The sequence below is a fragment of the Diceros bicornis genome, chromosome 3, assembly GCF_020826845.1.
Source record: "Diceros bicornis minor isolate mBicDic1 chromosome 3, mDicBic1.mat.cur, whole genome shotgun sequence".
In the NCBI taxonomy this organism is placed as follows: domain Eukaryota; kingdom Metazoa; phylum Chordata; class Mammalia; order Perissodactyla; family Rhinocerotidae; genus Diceros; species Diceros bicornis.
This window is the reverse complement of record NC_080742.1, coordinates 33837315-33859965: the sequence shown is the minus strand read 5'-3', so window position 1 is coordinate 33859965 and position 22651 is coordinate 33837315.

The window sequence follows — 22651 nt, the reverse complement described above, 5'->3', positions numbered from 1 at the left end:
ATCTGAGTGAGTAGAGGATGCCAAATATTTAACCTTCTCCTGTCAAATTTTCTGGTTGGACTTCATTTAACCACTACTAGGAGAGATTCTCCGTGTTAAGATTCAAGTGCTTATCAACTACTAAGGAGTGGAGACATTCAGACCTCATGCTGTCAGAGCAAAACAAATATCATGTTTCCTCCATAAAGCTGAATTAAGTTATTAAATCAGCAATTTTCAAATCGTGAACTCTCAAGACCCAGGGCTCTACAAGGCATCACTGGGGAGTCCTTAAAAAGCAAACGCTGTAGTCATATACGATATTTAAATTATATCAGCCTCTGTTTTCTCCAACCCTAATTGGACTCTACAATAAGAAGTGGGATCAGAAACAAAAAAAGCAAGAAACAAAACACAACAACAAGATCTATGGCAGAAGGATCCACAACTTGGGAGTCTTTAATGGGTTAGGTCATGACTCCATAGGGTCCTGTCCAAGCAGTAAATGGTACTTACACCAGACTTCTTTTAAAAAATAATTGGGGAAGAAGGTAAAGATAATGAAAGGTTTGAGTCCATTCAGTGTTAGTCACTTCTCAAATGCTATATGTTTTGCTATACAGTCTCTCAAATTGTAACGCCACTTTCAATTCCAAATAGCTCTTCCTCTAGATTCAGAAAAGCGGTCCTGCTACTTCCATAGTCTGTGTCTGAGCCCTGAGAAGATGGACAATCACCACAAAATATTACTAAAAATATTTTAGATTTGGCAAATGCAATCACATTTTTGCCTTCTGAATGGTTTCTCTGAATTTTAATTCTGAAGACATTTCAAGGAAAATTTAATTTTCACTTCTCTGATTAATTTGCACTTCATTTTTCACAATATTTTCTAAGAGCTACTTGATAGTCAAAAAAGAAGTGAGCCTTTTAATACTTTGGTTCTGTGAATGAGTAAGCCATAAATGAGTGGACTAAAATTAATTAAATGGTGACATGCTTCCAAACTCAAAACTCTTATAGAATTGATAGTTGGTAGACTCTCTTTATCATCCAAATGTTTACAGATCATATAAAATGTACAAAGCCCCATGCTATATATTGGGTGGGTATAGAAAAATGAACAAAAATATTCCCCCTCCTTCACAGAGCTATCACCTGCTGTGGAAGGCCAGTGATACAAAACTAAAACAAAATGTGCTAGCTATGAAGGAAATGGGATTCAAAAAGTACCAAGGTGGGGGGGGGTGGAGTGTGAAGTATGAAACTATCAATCACAATTAGGAGTACCAAAGATGGTTTCCTGGAGAAAATAGCAATTTATTTGGGCCTCAAAGGATGTATTGAGTTTTAACAATAAAATAGGGGATGAAAGGCATTGCAGGCAGAGACTAACATGACCAAAAGCATGAAAGCGTGAGAATATGTTTTGTATCGGAGGAAACATTAATAGATTGGTGTGGCAGGAGTAAAAGGTACTTGGCAAGAGGGAGGTGTGGTAGTAAGGAAGTTGAACTGATAGGTTGGTCCAGATTATAAAAGGCCTTGAATACCTTGCTAAGGAATTAGATCTTTTTATTTAAATAATGGAATCATGAAAGGGTTGAATCACATGGTCAGACATGTTTTAGAAGATATTGGGGTAGATGAAGGGTAGATTGAAAAATGGAGAGAATAGCATTGGGGAGACCAATTAGAATCTTTAGCAAAGCCCAGGAAAGAAATAATGAGAGCCTGACCCAGTACAGTGGTGTTGGGATGGGAAGAGATCAGGGGCAAGAAACATGTCTGAGATTGAAATAATCAGGATAAATGGACTCTTTTGATGTGTATTAAGAGGGATGCATAAGAGGGTGGGGGGAAGAAGTCTAGAATGACTCCTAAGCCTCTCCATGGCCATTATATAAAATAGAGACCACCAAAGCTTAGCCAAATTGAAGGAAAACATCACGACTTAGATTTGTAGCATTTGAGCTCCAGGTGCCAGGTAGATACCCATAGAGGAATGGCAAAAATACAGTTGATAAGCAAGTCTATTCCTCAGAAAAAAGACCAAAATTAGAGCCAAATCAGATTTGGACAGGGCAAGATTAAGGCATATAGGCATGAGAACTAGCCTTAAGTTTGGTGCACTCCTTTAAATGAATATTCTTTCAATACTTAGTTGTATTAGTTTGCTAAGGCTGCCATAATGAAGTACCACACACTGGATGGCTTAAACAACAGAAATTTATTTTCTCACAATTCTGAAAGTTAGAAATCCAAGATCAAAGTGTTGGCAGGGTTGGTTTCTTCTGAGGCCTCTCTTCTTGGCTTGTAGGTGGTGGTCTTCTCCCTGTGTCTTCACAGGTCTTCCCTCTGTACACGTCTGTGTTCAAATTTCCTCTTCTTATAAGAACACCAGTAATATTGGATTAGGACCCAACCTGATGACTTCATTTTATCTTAATTACTTCTTTGAAGACCCTATCTCCAAATATATCACAATATCATGTACTGGGGTTAGGATTTCAATGTATGAATTTGGAGAGAACGCAATTCAGCCCATAACACTGGTCAATATTTATTGAGAGGAGAGATGGAGCACTGTGTGGAAAAGGGTGAAGAAGAAAAATCATAGGTGAAAAATGAGTAATTCAGCTTATCTTTGACTTGCAGACCTTGCTCAGCAAAACAGAAGCCCTGAAGATAACCAGATTCACCCTCCCTAGGTGGCATTCAAAGTCATCTATTGGTAATTGAGAATGCTAGATTGTTTGAAGGACTTAATAAACTGAATCTGACATGTATGGATGAATATAAGGTACATGAATAGCCTACCAGATATTCAGGCATACTACATAGCCAGAGTAATAAAAGCAACAGACAAGTAGACCAATGGAATAAAATATAGAGTCTAGAAACAGACATCTGCATTTACAGGAGTTTGATATATGATAAAGGTGACATCACCCACATAGTGGAGAAGTAATGAATTTTTGGGAAGGTTGATGGCAAACTGGCTTATTCTATGGAGAAAAATAAATCTGTATGATATACAGAGGTGAATTCTAGGTGGTTTATAAAACTTACCTGTGAAAGGTAATACTATATAGTTAGTAGAAAATATCGGCTCTTTCTAGTCAGCACAAACTGATGGACATCTCTCAAGAGAACTAGATTAGTCTTGTTTTAAACTATCTTTAGACCTTGTGAGTGTGCTGTGATTGCTGCTGGCACCCTGACCGAGGCAGTATTTGGTACCAGGGATGGGGTATGACAAGTAGATCCTCAAAGTGGGGTTCTGGGATTGGGTTGCTCCTATTTGAAGAGTGCAAAGAGTGCCAGAGGGATACAAAACACTGGTAATTCATGGCATACAGTGGCATCATGGTCACTCATTATCACCAATGGTGGCTTGAGATAAAGTGGGTGTGGCACTTAATTGCTGTGGTGACAATGGTGATTACTAAGATGATGGGGTAGAACAGCTACTTATGACTGCTCTGGAAAGTGTATGTAAAGAAAAAGATAAGCATAAAGTCTTGAATTTCCAAGTCAAGGCACTGGAGGATAACAAGAAATCCTCTATGGTGCCTTATGATTTCCTTACCTCATGTAACTGCAGGGCAGACATGGCTGAGAATCAGGCCAAGGCTTGATTCTAAGAGTTGGAATTGCTATTTCCTTTAAATATACCAGGCCACCAGGTCTCTTTTGCTAAGATGGGAGACTGGTGGGGAAGGAGTAGGGCTCTGACGTTTGGGGTGTGATACGTGGTCAAACACAGACGAGGCTGATAGCTTTAAATCCCCAGATAGCTCTGCGTCATTCTCTCTCATATCTCTGCGTCCATTCTCAAGGACCTTGATTGAACTAGTATCCCACAGAACATCGCCCTGGTCCATTACCTAATTGGATCTGATGAGTGGGAAAAAGTAAGCACCTTAGACACCTTCGTAAGACATGTGTGCCAGAGAGGGGAAAATAAACCTATGAAAGTTCGAGGGGTCTGCCCCATGGGGAAGTTTCTACGAGTCCAGTGTTCGGGAGCATGTTGGGATATTCCTTCTAAAGAAGTGACATACTGATGCACCTTGAGCCTCTCCCCATCAAGAGAATGGGACAACGCCAGGTGGACCTTCTTGGATTTTGGAGGCAATGTATATTTGAATGTGCTGCTCTGACATTTCACTAATACACTAAAACATACCAGAAAGAAAAGTGAAAGTGCATAAGCATTAAAAAGGGTGATGGTGGACAGGATATGTGTTTAACCCATTTGTAGACTGATAATAATCACCAGAATAGCTGCTATATTCTCTATTGGTTGCTCATTTATACATTTGTGTACAGCCAGCAAGATGAACTTAACTGTGTACACCTGTGTGTGTAGGTGAGCGAGAGAATGAGAGATTGTGTTTTAAGTAAATGATTCAAAATACTGAAACTTTTAGGAAATTGATCTCCCTGAATTAGGCCTTCCTTAAGTGCTTTAAGACCGTACTATTTAAAGTGGGGCCCTTAAAGCACAGGGGTCAGCATCACCTGAGCTTTAAATGGAGCATCTCAGGCCCACTCAGACCTACTGAATCAGAATCTGCGTTTTAACAAAAGGCCCAGGTGATTTTTAATGCAAATTACAGTTTAGAAGCATCACTTTAAAGTATGTGTTTATTTTGGAAGATGCATCAGACATTGGGGAGGCCTGGGTGTGCATCCTCATTAGCTTCAAGGGTACTGCTGTAATCTGAGAAACTTCCACTTGTCATTCTAAGCAAAGCCTTAGGCCTTCACCTGTGTGCTTTTCCGTGAAGTCTCTGGACCAAAAAGAGGAAAGCTGAAGGAAAATCATTGATAACTACAACAGATACTATTCATAAGTTTGTCATCTCTGCAGTTTGTCTCCAAAGATTCTAGACAAAACTCTGCATCTTTCTTTGTCTCAAAATGCTATATTAGGTTGAAAGGCCACTGGAAAGTATTTGCAGATCAAGTGCTTCTGGGTCTTCACATACACTGCTGTTTTTGTCTAAAGCTCTCTTTCCACAACCTCCCCCGCTGCCCTTCCACTGGCTAACTCCTACTTGAGCCTCTGGTCTCAGTCTTAAATCTTCTGGGGAGCATTCCCTGACTTCTTCCCATCACCCCACCCCACCCTCAGCACTGGGTTGGTGGTCCCTTCTGGGAGGCCCCAGGTCATGCTGTACTATTCTAGAACAGAGCACACTGAAGTGAAATTGCCTAAAAGCTCTGTCAGGGTAGGATGTCAATCTCTGTGTAACTACAGCACGTACAAAGAGCCTGTTGCTTCCCAGGTGCCTATGTTTACTTGCTAAGTGAAGGAATAAACAAGTAGGGAAACTTACCCAAGAGCATACAGCTGGGCTTGGAGCCAAGCTCTGACTGAGCCTCCACACCCCATAGGCTCTACCCCATGGGCACTACCCCATGACACCTCTGGGTCACTTACTAAATAACCCCACAGTAAAATGATTACACAACAGAGGCTGTGACATATAATTATCAAGTTTATTTTATGCAGAAAGTGCATCTTTTTACGTATATAATCATGTTAGCATCGTGCAGAGAGTTCTACTACCTTTGGGTGAAAAGTAGGGAGAGATTCATTAGAAAGAAAAGCTGTCCTTAGAATAAAATAGTTGTAAGGAAATGGTTTTCAGACACAGTAATTGCCTTTAAAGAAAATTCAAATATATATCATAATCTTCCTTTGCTGTTAAAAAGAAATTACTCTAATTTCCACTTTTTTCAATCACTTAAATTCTCAGATTTGTCTTCAGAAATGAGTGCTTTTGGTACAAGTAACTATTTCTTCTATTTTACATTTAAACTTATTAATTGTGGTAGCCTGAAGGCTGAAGAACATAATTATTTCTCTCTCACCCTGGCACACTTTCCTTTTCTTTCTTTTTCTTTTTCCTTTTTGTTTTTTTAAGTATAAATGAAACTCTAGTCCAGTTAGTTCTTCTTGGTTTGATTGCCAGACTTGCCAGTAATCACATCTGAGTCCTTTCCGACATGTGAGCAATTTTCATTATTTCGGTCCAGCAGTGACCTTTGGAATTCCGGAATCATTTTCCCTCCTCTTCCTGGTGCCCCCGTGAGACTCAGAAGCACAAACATCTGAGGGACCTCTGGGCATCTTCACATCTGTTGGCATAGAAGATGAAGGCCACTGTGTTGTAGATTTTCAACAACAGGTGTTGAGCTTGGGGAAGAGTTTGTCGGTTTTTGAGGGATGAGCAGAAGCAGTACTTAATTCTTAGTTTCCAGGCTTTTTGGAAACACTTAGAAAACAAAGTTAATCTGTTTATACAAAGCTCACATTGAGAAACCACAGTAAGCAACTGCTAAGTAAAAGTCAGATAGGTTTTTGGTTTCAAAGTTCTACATTTTATATCAATTTTCTAGCCAGAGCAACTCTATCTTTCAGTTTGGGGTTATGCCTCCTTGATGCATCTTGAATCCATGAAATGTTATTTATTCAAGGGGTAGCTTTCTTGTTTTTATGCCCAGTTTTCAGCAGTGTAGTACACAGAGTTGAAATTCTCTCCAAGACTAATTAGCCCAGTGGAAGTTATTCACTAGGAACAATGCAAAAGTGTGAAATACCATCATATGATCTGCCTTACAAAAGTCTCTGGAATCCCTGCTTTTCTTTGCCCACTGGTAGTAAAGACTCTAAATTACAGAAACAATAGAAGCACTGTGTTTAACCCAAAATATCACTGAAATCCCATTTTAGGAAAATCTGTTTCTTTCAAATTTTCTCAGAGAAGTACAAAATGTTGTTTGGTGTGCAGTTATCTGCCGGTATAAATGGTATAAATGGATGATTACTTAAATACGGCTTCTTTTAGAAGAGAGTTAGAGGACTTTACAAAAGCATCAAGCTGTGCTTGCCATACAGGTGAGCCTCTTGCAAGTAAATAATTTGACTTAAAGTATTGTTAGAAACTTTTCTCATCTCCTTATCTGGGCAATAATTGCCATATTTCTAATCTGCTTTTTAAACGTCAGTTGGGGTTTGATTCCTTCCCAGTATCTTAAAAGTCAGGAATTATTTAATGGGCATGGAAAGGTAGGTGAGAGTGTCAAAGATAAATGGTTATCTTCATCTAAACACCTAAAAATATTACCTTTCATATCGTTGAGGCATGAAACTGACCATAACCACAACCTGCCTCTGAAGGCTTGCAATAAATATGCTTCAGATATACCATAGATTTGGAATTTTGGACTGAAGTTCACCTCAGAAGATCACATTCAGAAGAGCCTCACTTTGTCAGCCCTAATGATCTTTAAGAGGTGGCTTCCAACTCAAATATTCTATAGTACTATGAAATTGGTGAGCTGGCCCTTTTGCTGGACACACTGACTCCTTTTGCAGAGGATGAGCTTTCTCTGACTCCCAAGTAGTGAAACAATCTTTGTTCCTTTGGGTTACCCTTTTAAGGTAGCTTCTGATACCTATTGACTAAAAATTCTGCTTACACTACCACGTTCTTGTTTCTGCTTCCAAGTGTGCAAGTGCCTATGTTCTGCAGATTCTCAAGAGTTCATATCAGGTTTCAGGAGGCATCTGCCTTGGAAATTTTGCAGACCTTTGTGATGAGATTTCTTTTTCTCACTTGGTTAAAATTTGCTGTTAACAGACCAAAGTGTCAGAAAATTTACTGTATTTTATTCTTAGTAGGTGTTTAGCTCACCCTGCCAGCCACCAAGCAAGGACATTCCACTGTTGGAGAGAAGGACCAGGTAGGAATGTGGGTGGCTTTGCAGAAATTCCTCCCCACTAGAGAAAAAAACATTCGAAGCAAGTGTCTGGGTGACAGGTTTATGGTCTCATCTTCTAAAGATAAACGCCATGCATGTAGGCAAACCAATCCAGGTATTATAAATGCATCTCCCATTTGGCATCAAGACAGAGCCATGTGTTTGAAAATTGTTTCCCAAATACTTTTCTTAGCTTTGCTTCACCATTGTTGGTAAGGCAAGTCAAGTGTTCATCTCTATTTCACAGAAGGGGAAAGTGACACCAAAAGAGATCACCAGGCTGGCATAAGATAGCCCATCCGCTCTGTCAATTCAATGTTGGCATCAGTTTTCTCCTCTTTCCTCACCTAATGAGCCAAATGGCCTTCACTTTTCTGTTATTCTCACTTTTGCTGGATCTTTGTAATAAAAGTGAATTTGTTTCAAATAAAGTGTAATTCTAGACCTCCCAACAGGCCTGAGGCTGAAGAAATAACCAAGTCCTCCTAATGGTATGGAAAACTACTAGAATTTCCATGGATTGGAGATATCACTAACAAATAATATATCTTGCCTCAAGGAGTCAAGAGATTACTAGATTTCTTTTATTATTATTATTTTTTTTACCATACTAATTCATCTTCCGTCATCTACTAGCAAAGACTACATTTATTTTTACTCAAAATATCACATCACCAATTTAACAAAGATAACCATTTCAGAGTAAAAGACACTGTGGCAGTATTTTCCAAGGATGGCCATCTCAATATCTCTGGTCCCATCAGATCTTCTAAACCTTGCTACCTCATATTAAGAAGTAGAGTTTAATTACCCTCTTTCTTTATAACCAATAAAATGTGGTAGAAGTCTGTGTGACTACCAAGCCTAGGTCAGAAAAAAATGTATCTTTTACCTGATTTGGTGGAACACTCATGCTGAGTCCTGAGCCACCATATAAGCAGTCAGATTGCCCTGAGGCCACCATACTCTAAGGAGGCCCAAACTAGCCCACCAGGAGAGACCACATGGAGGAGCCCTGACACTATATGAAGATGACAGGGAGATGGAGAGATGGAGAGATGGAGAGAGAAAGAGGTAAATAGAGAGAGATACCTGGCCAGCCTCCAGCTGCTCCAGACCACTGTTTGCAGCACCAGCTACTAATTTTCTGTAACGATGTAAAAGACCCCAAGTCAGATCCACCTAACTGAACCCATCCCAAATTTGTGACCCACAGAAACTATGAGATGATAATATGGTTGTTGCTGTTTTAAGCCACTAACTACTGGGGTGATTTGTTATGCAGCAATAATAACCAAAACAGACATTGTACTTTTTAGCATAGAAGAAACAGCCTATGAATTTATTTCTTTGAGACTTTTATAATCACTAACAAGATAGGAATTGAAGGATGATAGACTGACCACCATAATACTCACTTCCTTTTGCTCCTTTAACTTGAATTAGTTTCATAGAAAAATTGGGAGATAATATGGCTTAACAACAAACAAAACATCTTACAGCACCAGATTTTGCCAGCTTATACTCATCTGACAAGGTCACCTTCAAGGTAGGCAGCATCATTCTGGATCTAGATCTAATTTAAATTATACTATGTATATTCCCTCCATCCCTAGAAATTCTCTCACTTTCTGGATGCAAGGACAAAACAGCATCACATCATCTCCTTACTAGTTAGCAATAAGTTTTGCAAAATATGTTTTTCTTATTGCCTTTGTCTCATTTATTTTGAAGTGTATTTATTTTTATGTAAAGCTGAATGTACTGACACGTGCTGTACCTTTCCCTTAGAAAAAGTGTATATTCTTAACATGGCAGCTGTGTACATACAGCTGATGTGTTTTACTGGTGCAAAACAGATAGTTTCTACATTTCACAGATCCTGCCTTCTCACTAATTTGGCAAAGTGGGTGTTTGGGATTGCTTTTTTTTTGGCACTTTGCAAAGCTTGGGTGTAGGAAGAGAGAGAAAATAATAGCAATTCGATTTTGAAAAAACAAAAAACAGACCTGCAAAGAATAGGCTGTTAGATATTCTGCTGTGTTGGGTGATTGTGCTCATTAAATGTTATATGCTAGAGACATCCAGGTTGTGGCAACTAAAATCACAGTCAATGACTTTTACTTTTGCATTTTTTCACGAAGACAATGAGAAATTGCTCTAGCACATTATCAATCAGTCGTATCCTTAATAAAGGGTGGATGAGATCTACTTGAATATCACATTTATTTAAAAAATCAAGTAGGCAACTCCAAGGTTAAAAAGTTTAATGTTTTTTTGAATCAGAAAAATTAAAAACTGACTATGGCCTACTTCATTGTAACTAATCCATCCAAAGAGCTCAGGGAGTAGGAAGATACTTTATTTTGTAGAAAATTAGAATTCTAAACACTGCTCACCTGCTTTAGAACATGACCACATGATTTCTTTGGATACTTGGTCACTTGTTATTATGGGCTTTCTATAGGTTTATTATTATTATTCATAGTTTTTAAAAAATCTCCATGGTTCTTTAGCTTTTCCCCATTTACGTTGAGTGGTTCGTGTCCTTTCCAAGTGCCTCAGTAATTTGTGTGTACTTAATAGTCTTTCTTAGGTAATGAATGCATAGCTTCTATGCCAAGCAGGGCCTTATTCATTTCCTCTTTTGAAAACACTATCAGTAAAAACTACCCGCATTCAATCTGCCCACGGTTTTGGCAGAGCTTGAAAACGTTACAACTCCAAGATATACCGTTAGCTTAATATCTGATCTCATTAAGCTATGTTGCTTTCTAAGCATAATGTAAACAAAGTAGAATTATTAACAACTTCCCTGAGTCATACAGTATGATTTATTTTTATAGCAGCTAGTTGTTACATGAGGATATCTGTCTTTACATAGCCCTTGCATTTCACTGTGTCCTGTGTCTTCACTGTTCATGAAAGAACAATTCTGCTTTCAAGGACGTGAAAGAAATAAACTATAAAGTAAAAAACCTTATTTTTACTTGCACATTTCCAATACTATGAGGAGATTTTTTAAAAAATCCACAAGGCTGTATTTTAAAAAGGTGCTGTCCATTAATTTGCCGTGTTTGTTGTTTGGCATTAAATAGAAAAATAATTCAAAATTATATTTCAACTATATAAAATATATCATAACTACATATATATTTATTGTAAATTTCTACTTAGGTAATTAATACTTTTATGGTATCAATATTAGCAATTGAGCTTGGGGCTTAGATTATTAAATTTTTTTCTCTCTCTTTCCCTGACCAAGAAAATTGAAAACCAGCTGTTTTCCGGATGTAACCAATTTTGACTTGGATTTTCCATAGCAAACTACTCCTGAGTTTGCCTTTCTACACCACCCTACATTTTATTAACAGAACTTAAACTGGGAGCAGTTCTATGCTATGCAAAACAAAATGAGGCTCATTCTGAACAGAAAATGTACCCCTACCTGTTTAGTTTTATTACTCTCATTTACTGGCTAAAAGTAACAAAAACTGTTTTTAAAAACAACATTAGGGCCGGCCCCATGGCTTAGCAGTTAAGTGCACGCACTCTGCTACTGGCGACCTGGGTTCAGATCCCAGGTGCGCACCGGCGCACCGCTTCTCCGGCCATGCTGAGGCCGCGTCCCACATATACAGCAACTAAAAGGATGTACAACTATGACATACAACTATCTACTGGGGCTTTGGGGAAAAAAAAAAGGAGGAGGATTGGCAATAGATGTTAGCTCAGAGCCGGTCTTCCTCAGCAGAAACGAGGAGCATTAGCACGGATGTTAGCTCAGGGCTGATCTTCCTCACACACACAAAAAAAACCCCCCAAAAAAACAACATTAAAGTGCTGTTTGGACACCATGCTTTAATGGTGACTTGGATATGAAAGATCTTTAAGAATATGTTATATAATTTAAGCAGGTGTATATATACTATAGATAGAGATATAAATGTCTAAAATTTTTTGCACACTGATTTCAGACTACACATAGACTGTCAGAAATTACTGAACTTCGCTTCCCTAGGATGGTTTCAAGTAGGCTAGACCTATTTAGGAGTGGGCACTCTGATAGCACGTGAGGACTACCAAAATGCAGTGGAATGAGACTATGGAGCATTCATTCAGTAAGGGACACAGCTTATTTTATATCATATAATAAAAAAGTTAAATATTCACAAAACAATTCCTAGGAAGGGCTAAAAACATCTCACATGCCTCTTTTATGACATTACCAATAACATGAATAGGAGGTTGCCTTCCAAACAAAGACATTGGGCAGTGGTTACATTGTGAATATTTAAACAGAACAATTTTTCAGCAGCTAATTGCAATAGGAAGTCACAGTCCTTAACCATCTGAACTTTCTGTGTTATTGCACAGCACCTGCATTAACAATTTTGTTCCTGATATTATAACAAATGAGGCACACCTCTTATCTAATGAGACAAAAATCTTGACATGAGCAGTTGATTTTTCACATATCTCCATGTTTCTATAAACATGTAACTAGCTTTGCTATTTTTCTAAAACAGGGAATACTTAATAGAGAAATTTTACGCAAAGTTCTTTCAGAAATTGGTCCCCCCTCAACCACCACCAAGAGGTTCCCTAAGTCGTTGCCTTCTGTCTATCTTAAATGCTCAATTTGGCACAGAAAACATTTAAGAAAATGACAGAAAAATGAGAGTCATCAGCAAATTCAAAGTAAGGCCATACAATTCAGAATTTGTTACTAAAAGTCTTTCAGGTCTAAACCACACATGGAGGTATTTTTCCCCTCATTTCTCAAAGCAAAAAAAAAAATCTGTGTTGAAAATATCTCCAGTTTATTAATTTTGCAATTGATTATACTGATTGCATGAAGATTTCCACTGCAAAAACAGATTTTTAAGGACTAAAAATATGACAATTATGAAGGTTACTCATTTAAGCAAATAAGTAACTACAGGTTTTTAAAGTAGCAGATGCTTAAAAAGAAGGGAGTCATTTGCCTTCTTCCTTCACCTGCTTGAAATTTCTATTCATGTTTAAAAAGGGGGTGGGGAGGCAATGCATGTTCAATGACAGCAATCAAGACCCTTCAATGAAATAGTTCAAAAATCTAAAATGATGATCTATGGGAACTTTACATATAATTAAAATACAACATTGTCTTGATAAAGTACCTCCATGTAATTAAATAGAGGCTGATCCTCAGAAAGGAGAATGGTCCTTAACAGGAAAGGGGGACCAGACATTTTCAGTTGTCTCAGTGAGGATGAAGGGGTGCTCCTGGCATTTAGTGCCAGGGGCTAGGGATGCCAAAGAAGCCCATAAAATAAAAGATTGCCTCACTCAAAAAGCCTTGACTCCTTGTCAAAAGAAGACATTTTGTATTTGCTTTGATCTGCCCAGGATGTTCTTAGCTCTCATAACAAACGTGGGTGAAAGGATGGGTGCAATCTCCCTTGGATGCTAATTTTAACTGAATAAACAGAACCCATTTTCATCATGGTATTAGGCAGAGTTTCTCAAACTGGCCTGATGTCCCATTAGCACTTAAGCTCCATGAGGGCAGGGATTCTTGTCTGTTTTGTTTGCTGATGGAGCCCACTAGAATGTGACTGACATATATTACATGCTTAATAAATACATGTTCAAAAAACTAATGAGTCAAAGAGACCCAATGGGGTGCTTAGTGAAAATACAAACAGTTGGGCTCAGCCTAGACCTGCCGAATGAGAAACTCCAGGGATCAAGCCATTTATTTAGTTTGGAAGCCAAACGGATCTGGGACAATGTCTTGTTCTAACACCTAATTGGGTCTGACCTTTAGCAAGACACCTCATCTCTTTGAGTCTGATTCACTCATTAAACAAATGGCTTAGGATGCCTAGTCTGTTTCAACATTGTGCTACTGCTGAGGACATACTGATGAGCAAAACAATACAGTCCTTGCCTTCATGGAGCTTATCGAGCCCATGGGCTTATCTTAAAATGGGAATAAATAATATCAATACCTATGGTTGATATGCAAGTCAAATGAGACAAAAAAATGTAAATTCAAAATTCAGCACCAAAGCCTTTGTGTGGAATTTGTTTCTTTACTGATATCCCGTTTATGTGGCAGCAAAGGAGAAATCGCCCCCACGCAACACACAGCAAAGCTTTCTGAAAACCATCTTTAACATTTCTCTCACCTAAGCGCTGGCCCATGTCAGGAGCCACCCAACTCTCCTGTTGGTCAAGAAATCAGACCAGTGAGATATTTGTGTAATAAAACCTTTGGTCTTTTTCCTGTCTGAAGTTTCCATTACTCAGGACTCCACATTTCAACTGAAGTCACTAATTATTACTATCAACATTAATCATGATGCTTTTTATTTGTAGAGTGCACTCACATACATCTCATACGATTTTAACAACTCATTTAAGATAGGCGGAGTTAATATTATTATCCCATTCTATAGATGCTTATCCAGATGAGGCTCCTTTATCCAGGACATTTTACTGGGAAGGAAGAACGTATATCATGCACAGGATTTCTTTTTGTTAGATTCTTAAGCAAAGTCACTCAGAGCAGAACAAGGTCTTCTAAGGCCTGCCTTCTTAGTAGCATAATCTGTGGAGTAACAGGATCAGCATCACCTGGGAGTTTGTCAGAAACACAGAATCTCAGGCCCCATCTTATTCAACAGGATCAGAATTTGCATTTTAGCCAGACCCCCCAGGTGATTTGTATACATGTTAAAGTTCAAGAAACACCATCCTAGGAGAAATAACTCTTATACAGGAAGGACAGTTTGAATCAGTTAATAACCCTCGGATTTCTTGAAGTGCTAAACTAAACTTGTGACTAATACATTGTATAATACCATCTAATAAATAATTATTTTTCACGAGTAACCTGTGAATGGATGAGTGAATGAATGAGTGCCTAAATACCAGAATGAATTTTATAGTGTCTTCATTTTTTTCTTGCAAATGTTCCTATAAAGCATCAGGATGAACGTTCATTTTCCTGTTGTCAATCATCTACTCACTCTTGAATCCTCCAAGATGGTCCCTAGTTGGAGAGTTTGAAAATACAAAATTTTTTTTCTGCAGTAGGCATTCGAACACTTAATTATTTCCTTAAAACCCTGCATATAGAATCAACTACCTTCTCATAACCACTAGCAAGGCTTGAGAGCCAGAGGCTGAAGGAGCACTGGGACAGAAGAGCCATTTATTTAGCAAATATTTTTTGCACCTCTACTCACGCGAGGCACAGATTAGGCCCAGAGAAGACTTGGAGAATTTTAGCTCCTTCCTTTGTAGCACTGTGTGGGAATCAAAGATGAAAAGGTATTGCCATTAAGAAACTGACATTCTAAAATTTGAATAGTTATGATACAAGGTACAATGTGATAAATTCCACTAGAAAGGAAAAGACCAAGCACCCTGGTCATTTATAGAAAGGGGAGGTTCCCCGCGCTCTGTAACCAGAAGTCAGGAGGGTAGGCAGGTTTCAACAGGAAATGTGTTCTTGAGCAGTAGCACTGCAAGCTGAGATGGAGTTTGGATGAGGCCCCAGGCCTAAGGAATAGCAGCTGGGTCAAATTGTCAGGGAGGAGGCTCAATGACCACAGTATGTGTGTATTTGGGGGACAAGGAATTCCAGGGAGCTTGGTTGGTAACAACTAAGGCTTCAGTCTGGGCCCCCAGATCCTAGGTCTGGAAGTGCAATTGACTTTTGCAACGCCTCCCTCCACTACTGCAGAGCCGCTGCCATAATCTCTGCCTTGGTGAGGATTGGTTTGGGAACTGGAATAGTCTAGGGACAGCCATCTCCTGATGGGGGAGATGCTGGAGAAAGCAAAAGCAAGAGGAAGGAGAAGGGCAGTTGGGCTGATATTACATTCCTAGGCACTGTGCACTTTCTAGAATGTAAATTCTGTAAATACCCTGCCCTGCAAAAAAAGTTCTCTAGAAAGCTAACTTTTGCCAAAATGCTAGTAGAGCTTCATACACACAGAGGGTGTTCAAAAAATATTATCAAGTGGTAACAGCTAACAGTGTCAAGCAGTTGGCTCTCCTTTGCACCTCTCTGCCCAGGGAATTAAAATATGTGTGCAGCCAGACTAGAGGGGCTTTCTTTTTGCATTATGGACCATCATTTAAGCTTGGCTGAAAAATTCTCAGACTAGATACTCATTCTTCAGGAAGCTGGGACAGAGTAGAAAAGATAAGTAGGAAAATCTGTACTAATTCCTATGGGTTTTCCACATATTTTATTTTTTTAGTTCTTTAGGGTGTAGGGTTTGTATTTTTTTTCTTTTGTTTTAATATAAGCAGACCGTGTGACTTCTTATTTCATATCTCTTTCACATACACTAGAAAAATAATGGATTCTGAGTACCTTGTGTTTGTTTGTATTATTTTGGGTTTTTTTGCTAGGCTCGCTTGTCACTATTTCTATCCAAATGACTATTTATAACACTCAGGAAGGACCAGAAGGACATACCTAATAATTTCCCTGCCCTCCCTTACCTTTCCACCCAATTCCACGCTGGGCAGCCTTTTTTATGTTGGAGAACCGTATACATTTCACCAAAGAAATCAGTGCTAAGAGGAGCATCTTTAAATTGGTTCTTCTCAGGTTTGATTTCTTGCAAGATAAAATGGAAAAGTTAATGCTGAAGACGTCAGGTGACTGAGATTTATGGAGGGCAAAGGAACAAATTCAATTATGCTCTCCTGTCACTCCCAGCCAAGACCCATTCCTTATTTGACACTGGTTATTTTCCCCAGTTGCTTCATCTGAGCATTAATGTTTTGGTGATACCAGTGTCCAGAGATGAGCAGTGCCATTCCACCTAAATTATCTTCAGCCCTTCAGCTACTTAGACGGAAAGTTATATGTTCACCTGCAGTAAACATAAAAAAATAGAAACAACAGCGCCAAAGTAGGCATTCTAAGCCATGGCACTGACCCCTCTCTCATTCAAATCACAGACATTCTCATGACCCATATCCAGACTAAAAAAAGATTCTGAATATTTCAAACTGTATATTTAAAATCCAACTCAAATGGCATCACATGCCCTGCTGTGAAGGTGACATACTCCCAGCAGAATCCTTAAAATCTCTCAACACTCAGCTACTCCTAATTGCCATCAGTTCTGTGACCACTGTCTTTTCCCAAAGTCAAGATTTGAGCCATTTTACTCTCAGTTGACTGAGTTTCAGCAAAGGTGTGAGAAATAAAGAACCACTATCACTATTAGTTTTCATTTGAATACCATATTGTCCACAAATTTTTATCCGTGGGGTAGGAGGAGGTCTGTGCCTACGTAGCCCCCATCCCTAGTTTAGATCTTTATACTAAGAAGAGGAGAACAACTAGACATTTCTGTGCTGATTTGTTTAATATCTTCTCTATAGGTGACTCAGAACCCTTCTGATAATATTTATCTATAATTTCTACAGGAGACTCTAATCTCTATTTGTTTTATGAAAATATCCATTGGTTTCATAATTTTCCTGCAACCCGATAAATTCTCTTAAAATGATTGCACAATTACCTAGCTGTGTGTTAATTCCTGGCCCAATACTAAAGCTAAAATGTAGCTATTTCAACTTTAAAACTAACAATGCCACAAAAAAACAATGTATATCTCGCATAAAAAATAAGAGCAATTAATGGCAATGAAAGTGACTGTCATTTGTTCCTATAATTCTCTTAAAGACATTACATAAAGACATTAGGTATATGAAGAAAATTGAGATTTAGGTTTTTTGCTTTCAGAGAAATGGAAGTTATCCTGACCCTAATATGAAGATGCTTCACATTTTCTCACATATGTGAAATTTCACTGATTCCTGGTTTATTTCTTGGCTGTTCTGTTGTACAAAAATACAGTTTAAAAAACTAATAAATAAAATAAAATTGCACTCATCCATAGCACTCATAGAAATCTTACCCAAAACTCCACTGACAATAACATACCTTCAGTTCGAGTTACACTCATCTAGACCGAGAGATGAACAGATCAGAATTGTTAAGCTAAATACTTAAGCCTCACCACACAGATAATTAACCTTGAGTACTACAAGAACTTTTGTGTTTCTTCCTTGATTTTGCCTCAGGTATTAACCACCCGAAAAGTAAGAGGCTGCCTTTAAACATCTCTGGCAAACAGCTGGGTAGCATTTCACACGGCATAACAAGAACTTCGCTAACATGACTTCCAAAAAATTAAAAGCTAGTTTGGATTGCTGTTGTCGTTCAGTGCTTGGGGCCATTTGGAGTGGAAAGAGTTCTGCAGCTAATTAGAAATGCACACGATGGGGCCGGCCCTGTGGCTTAGCGGTTAAGTGCGCGCCCTCCGCTACTGGCAGCCCGGGTTCAGATCCCAGGCGCGCACCAACGCACGGCTTGTCCGGCCATGCTGAGGCGGCATCCCACATACAACAACTAGAAGGATGTGCAACTATGACATACAACTATGTACTGGGGCCTTGGGGAGAAAAAGGAAAAAAAGGAGGAGGATTGGCAATAGATGTTATCTCAGGGCCGGTCTTCCTCAGCAAAAAGAGGAGGATTGGCATGGATGTTAGCTCAGGGCTGATCTTCCTCACAAAAAAAAAAAGAAATGCACACGATGAGGAAGCGGAGTCTGGCATGGTTTCCCTCTTTTCCTCCAACAGTTAGGCCAGAACTAGTTCCAGAGAGAGTTTATGTTGCAGTTTACGAAAGAGTTGGTGCCCCTGGTTGAGTTTGGCTATCTTAGCCTCAACAAAGAGCATTCTAATTGTCACTGAAATTAGACACAACCCTGTGGAACAAGATTTTCTCAGCCTGTCTTTAAAATAATGCAAGTATCCAAATCATAATCCTAATCTCAGTCCTGAATATGCAAGACTAATTAATAGAAGAGGCTATGGAGGTGATAATAATATCTGACTGGCATTTTTTTAATGGTCCCAGAATAAAGTATCTTGTAATAAATGGGTTCTTGTATTGTTTTCCTTTTGTGAGTACCCTTTGCTGACAGATGATCTGAAAGGACTCTGCTCAGCAAAAAGATGGTAATTAGCTTAGTCAATTAATCACATTGGCTCCCTCCTGAATTTTAAATAAAACTTACAATTTTTACATTACTAGACAGCCAGCAATGAGAAGAGCAAGGCACCGACATACAGAGAGAACCAGAGACACCATGAAAAGAAGACTGGAGGCAGCAGAAACTAGTCCCAAACACTTGACCTACATCATTTTGTTTAATCCTCACAGCCGTATGAGAGTCAATCATTGTCCCCATTTCTCATATGAAGATACTGAGGTTTGGAGATGTGAAGTGGCCAAATGGCCAACAAAGCTCTGCCTAATTGCAAAGCCTGTGCTGTGCCAACTAAGAACACATCCAGAGAGAACCTCTGGGCACAGCCCCAAGCATCATTTTCTACCGATTCTAAAGAAGTGAAGTAGTGTTTTTTTAGAGCAAGCAAGCTTTCTCTGAATTGGTGTTTACTCTACCTATTATGGAATTGAGAAGACTGTTAAGTGAAGGGGAACAATTCTTAGTTAATGGAACTCATATGTGGCTTTCAGGATATCATGGTGGAAAAATGAATACAAATATTCTGTGGCACTTCTCCAACATCCTGGAAAGCACTAATAATTTTCTCCCTCCTTCAAGATTACCATTGTTCAATGAGTGAGATTATTAACACTCAATCATTAGATGCGGCACGTACGTATTGAGACAGTAAGTACTAAGACAAAAGTACAAGAAGCCTATGAGCCCCTTTGCTTACTGGTTCTCAGACAAGACACTGGAACTCCCAGAAAACATCACCCCTTCAAGAAGAAAAAATGGGCAGGAGAGAGCGTGTTTCTCACTGCTCCTGACCTTCCCCTTATTATCATTTAATTCCTGGTGTCACAGCAGGTGGTAAACTTGAGGTTGATGCTGAATTCTTCCCAGAAACTTCTAGTGCTTATGTTACACTTTCTGGACACCTACTAAAGGTCACCTATTGTTAAATACATAAAAATCTCTTTCTTGACCTCAAATATCTGTATTGTGTGTATGTATACACTTGGTGTATATACATCAGAATGGAGAATTTCACAAAACACCCAGTTTATAGTTCAATTCCCCATTCAGTGCTCCCACTAGCATGATGGGAGAGGTCTTTCTGCTTCTTTGTCAATATGACAAGAGGAGAATTTGCTTGTATTGGTATCTTTACTTTGAAGTGAAGTGAAACCCCACCGCTTTTATTTTGTTGGTAAAAATCCTTAAGAACCTTCCTATCTTTGACCCCATATGGAGTCCTATAATCTAGTCTCACTTGGGGCACCAGAACCTTTTAGGCCATCACTGCTGAAATTGGTACTGGAAAGGAAAATAATATCTCTCGGAAAAGTCAGAGAGGCTAACAGGAAATCATGTGAGGAGAATATTAGAAAAAAAGCTGAGAAGGATTTTTGTGTTTCATTTTTACTCGCACTTTTGAAGTTAACTCTTTTCTGTTTACAAGACTCTTGTTTGCTTCACTTTGACTCATGTGCTTTTGTGAATCAGTTTTAGGCCTAAAACATTGTAAAGCATTGAGAAAAAATGTTTTTCAAAAGAGTTCCTTGGAGGTCTTATTTCATTATAAGACACATCATCTAAGAGGTTTTTGCATCAACGTCAAGAAATATAAAAGGAGAGATATTGTTGTACTTTATGTAAAGAACAGCACTGATGCTAATAGCAGCTATTAACACAAAGTAGGGAGGAAATGTTTCCATTTTTATTTATACATTGTACAGATATCCCTTATTCCTTATTTCTAAGTAAATTCTATGTATACATTTCCTAACTTATGCAATAGTTAAAATAGAGATAAATGATCAACAACCAAAAGGAAAAAAGATAAAAACAATTTTGATAGGAAGAGTGCTACAATTAATTTCTAATTTGACTTTGAGCTTTTAAGAATCAGAGCAAAAAAAGGGAAAGAAAAATGGGTTACATCATTCTTATAATCAAAATTACTGAGGGCAACAAATGTTTTTCTGCCAATAAATTCTAATAGAAATTGGTCACAGATTCTTATATAAGTGTCATTTGAAAGACTCTTATGTAACTTTCAAAAACTTCAATTGAAATTATATTGCATGAATAGAGCTTAAAGGATCCAGAGGAAGGAAAAGTCAACATATCTTTCTCAGAAATATGTCTCGTAAATTGGCTTTTAATAGGTGCTGGAGAACATGCATTCAAAGTTTTAACTTCCCAACGAAGACCTGAGGTGGCAAAACTGACATTTTGCCCTGAAAACCAGAGGTGACCTTCGGAGGTATCTATGCATATGGTCAAAAGTCTCTCTGTCTCTGTCTAGATTTAATGCAGGAAACAGAAACCACTCTAGGTATTTCCAGCAGAAAGGGATTTAGGACAGGAAACCGAGTAATTACACAATCATTGGAAGGGCTAGAATAGCATAAGTCAGGGGATTGCCACAGGTCTTTTGGTTTCGAGATCAGCTGTGAACAAGATTTCAGGAAATTGCTGCTACTACTGATACGTCTGCTGCCGTGAACATGGTTTCCTCCCACTCATGAAGCTGCTGACTATTCACAGAAAGGTAGAGTCCAGAGCTTGGTTGTCAACTGACACTGCTTCAAGAAGATAACCTTCAACTTCCTTCTACTTTTCAGATCTCTTTCATATCAGAATATATCTAGAATCCTAGCTGCAAAGGAATCTGAGAAATGCAAATTTTATCTTTACAGCCCTTCAGTATGGGGATGAGGGACAGAAAGCAAGATATAAATGGATGCCAAATGCCCAAAGACAGTATATAGCACACTCCCCCAAAGAGCTTTCATTCTGCCCACATCCTTGGACAGGTCTTCAATTGACCTTCAACTTCTGTGCCATAGAACATGGAAGATGTTATAAGTGCTATATGTTACCCCTCTTTAGTTCCGGAATCAGTCCTAACTACAGTGGAAAGTACTTGAGCTCCTCCAGTCCTTCTCATCTTCCTTCTCCATTGGGTATGAGAAAGATAGACCACAGTGGGTAAAGATGGGTCAGGGTAGGTCTGAATGCATCGGTGTTGACTCTCAGGAGTTCACTGAACACACTCAGTTCCAGCCTCTCTTGTCAACCCTGTTTTGCTGCAAGTGAGTTACTATGCTTTGGGGATTAATCCTAATATATAGATTCAATTACTTGAATGAATACATTTATTTATTTGTATATTGAATAATATTTGCTAAAAACAGCAATTTATTTTTACCAGAGCTGATACTATACTGTTTTCTAAAGTAAAGGGTCAACAGGTTCCATGGCTTCTTAAAGATGATATAGATGATATATGTTGTATGTTTGTTATGGTAGATATGAATCAGCTCTTCTTATCTGAGTCAAGTTATTTAGATTTGTTTAAAGAAATGACCTGTAGACCCAGCCTTCCTTTCCACCATTTATAGTTGGTATTTGATTAGTCAGAAGATCATTCTTGCTTCTTCTGTTTCTGACAGTAGAATTAGGAGTAGGATTTGAAGATCATTAACAGTTTAGATAGCTTGGACTCCATTACTGTCCCGATCTATAATAGAGTACAATGTGAATCTATTCTACATAGTCTAAAATCTCAAATGTAAACATTCACATTGGAGATATGGCTGACAGCATAAGGACAAGCTCAGTGTTGGCAAAAGGTAGCAAGGAAAATTAAACGACTAGTAAGCAGGTAGACCTGCCAATGGAAATAACCCGTCTGGTGATTAATAATAATAATTATACCACAGATGTGGTAACACTTGACTTCCTTACTCAGTAATTTTCACTCAAGTGTAGTGGGTGGGATTTGGAGAGATTTTTTTTATTATTGTCATGGTTTTTCCACAAATGAATGCAGATTCTTC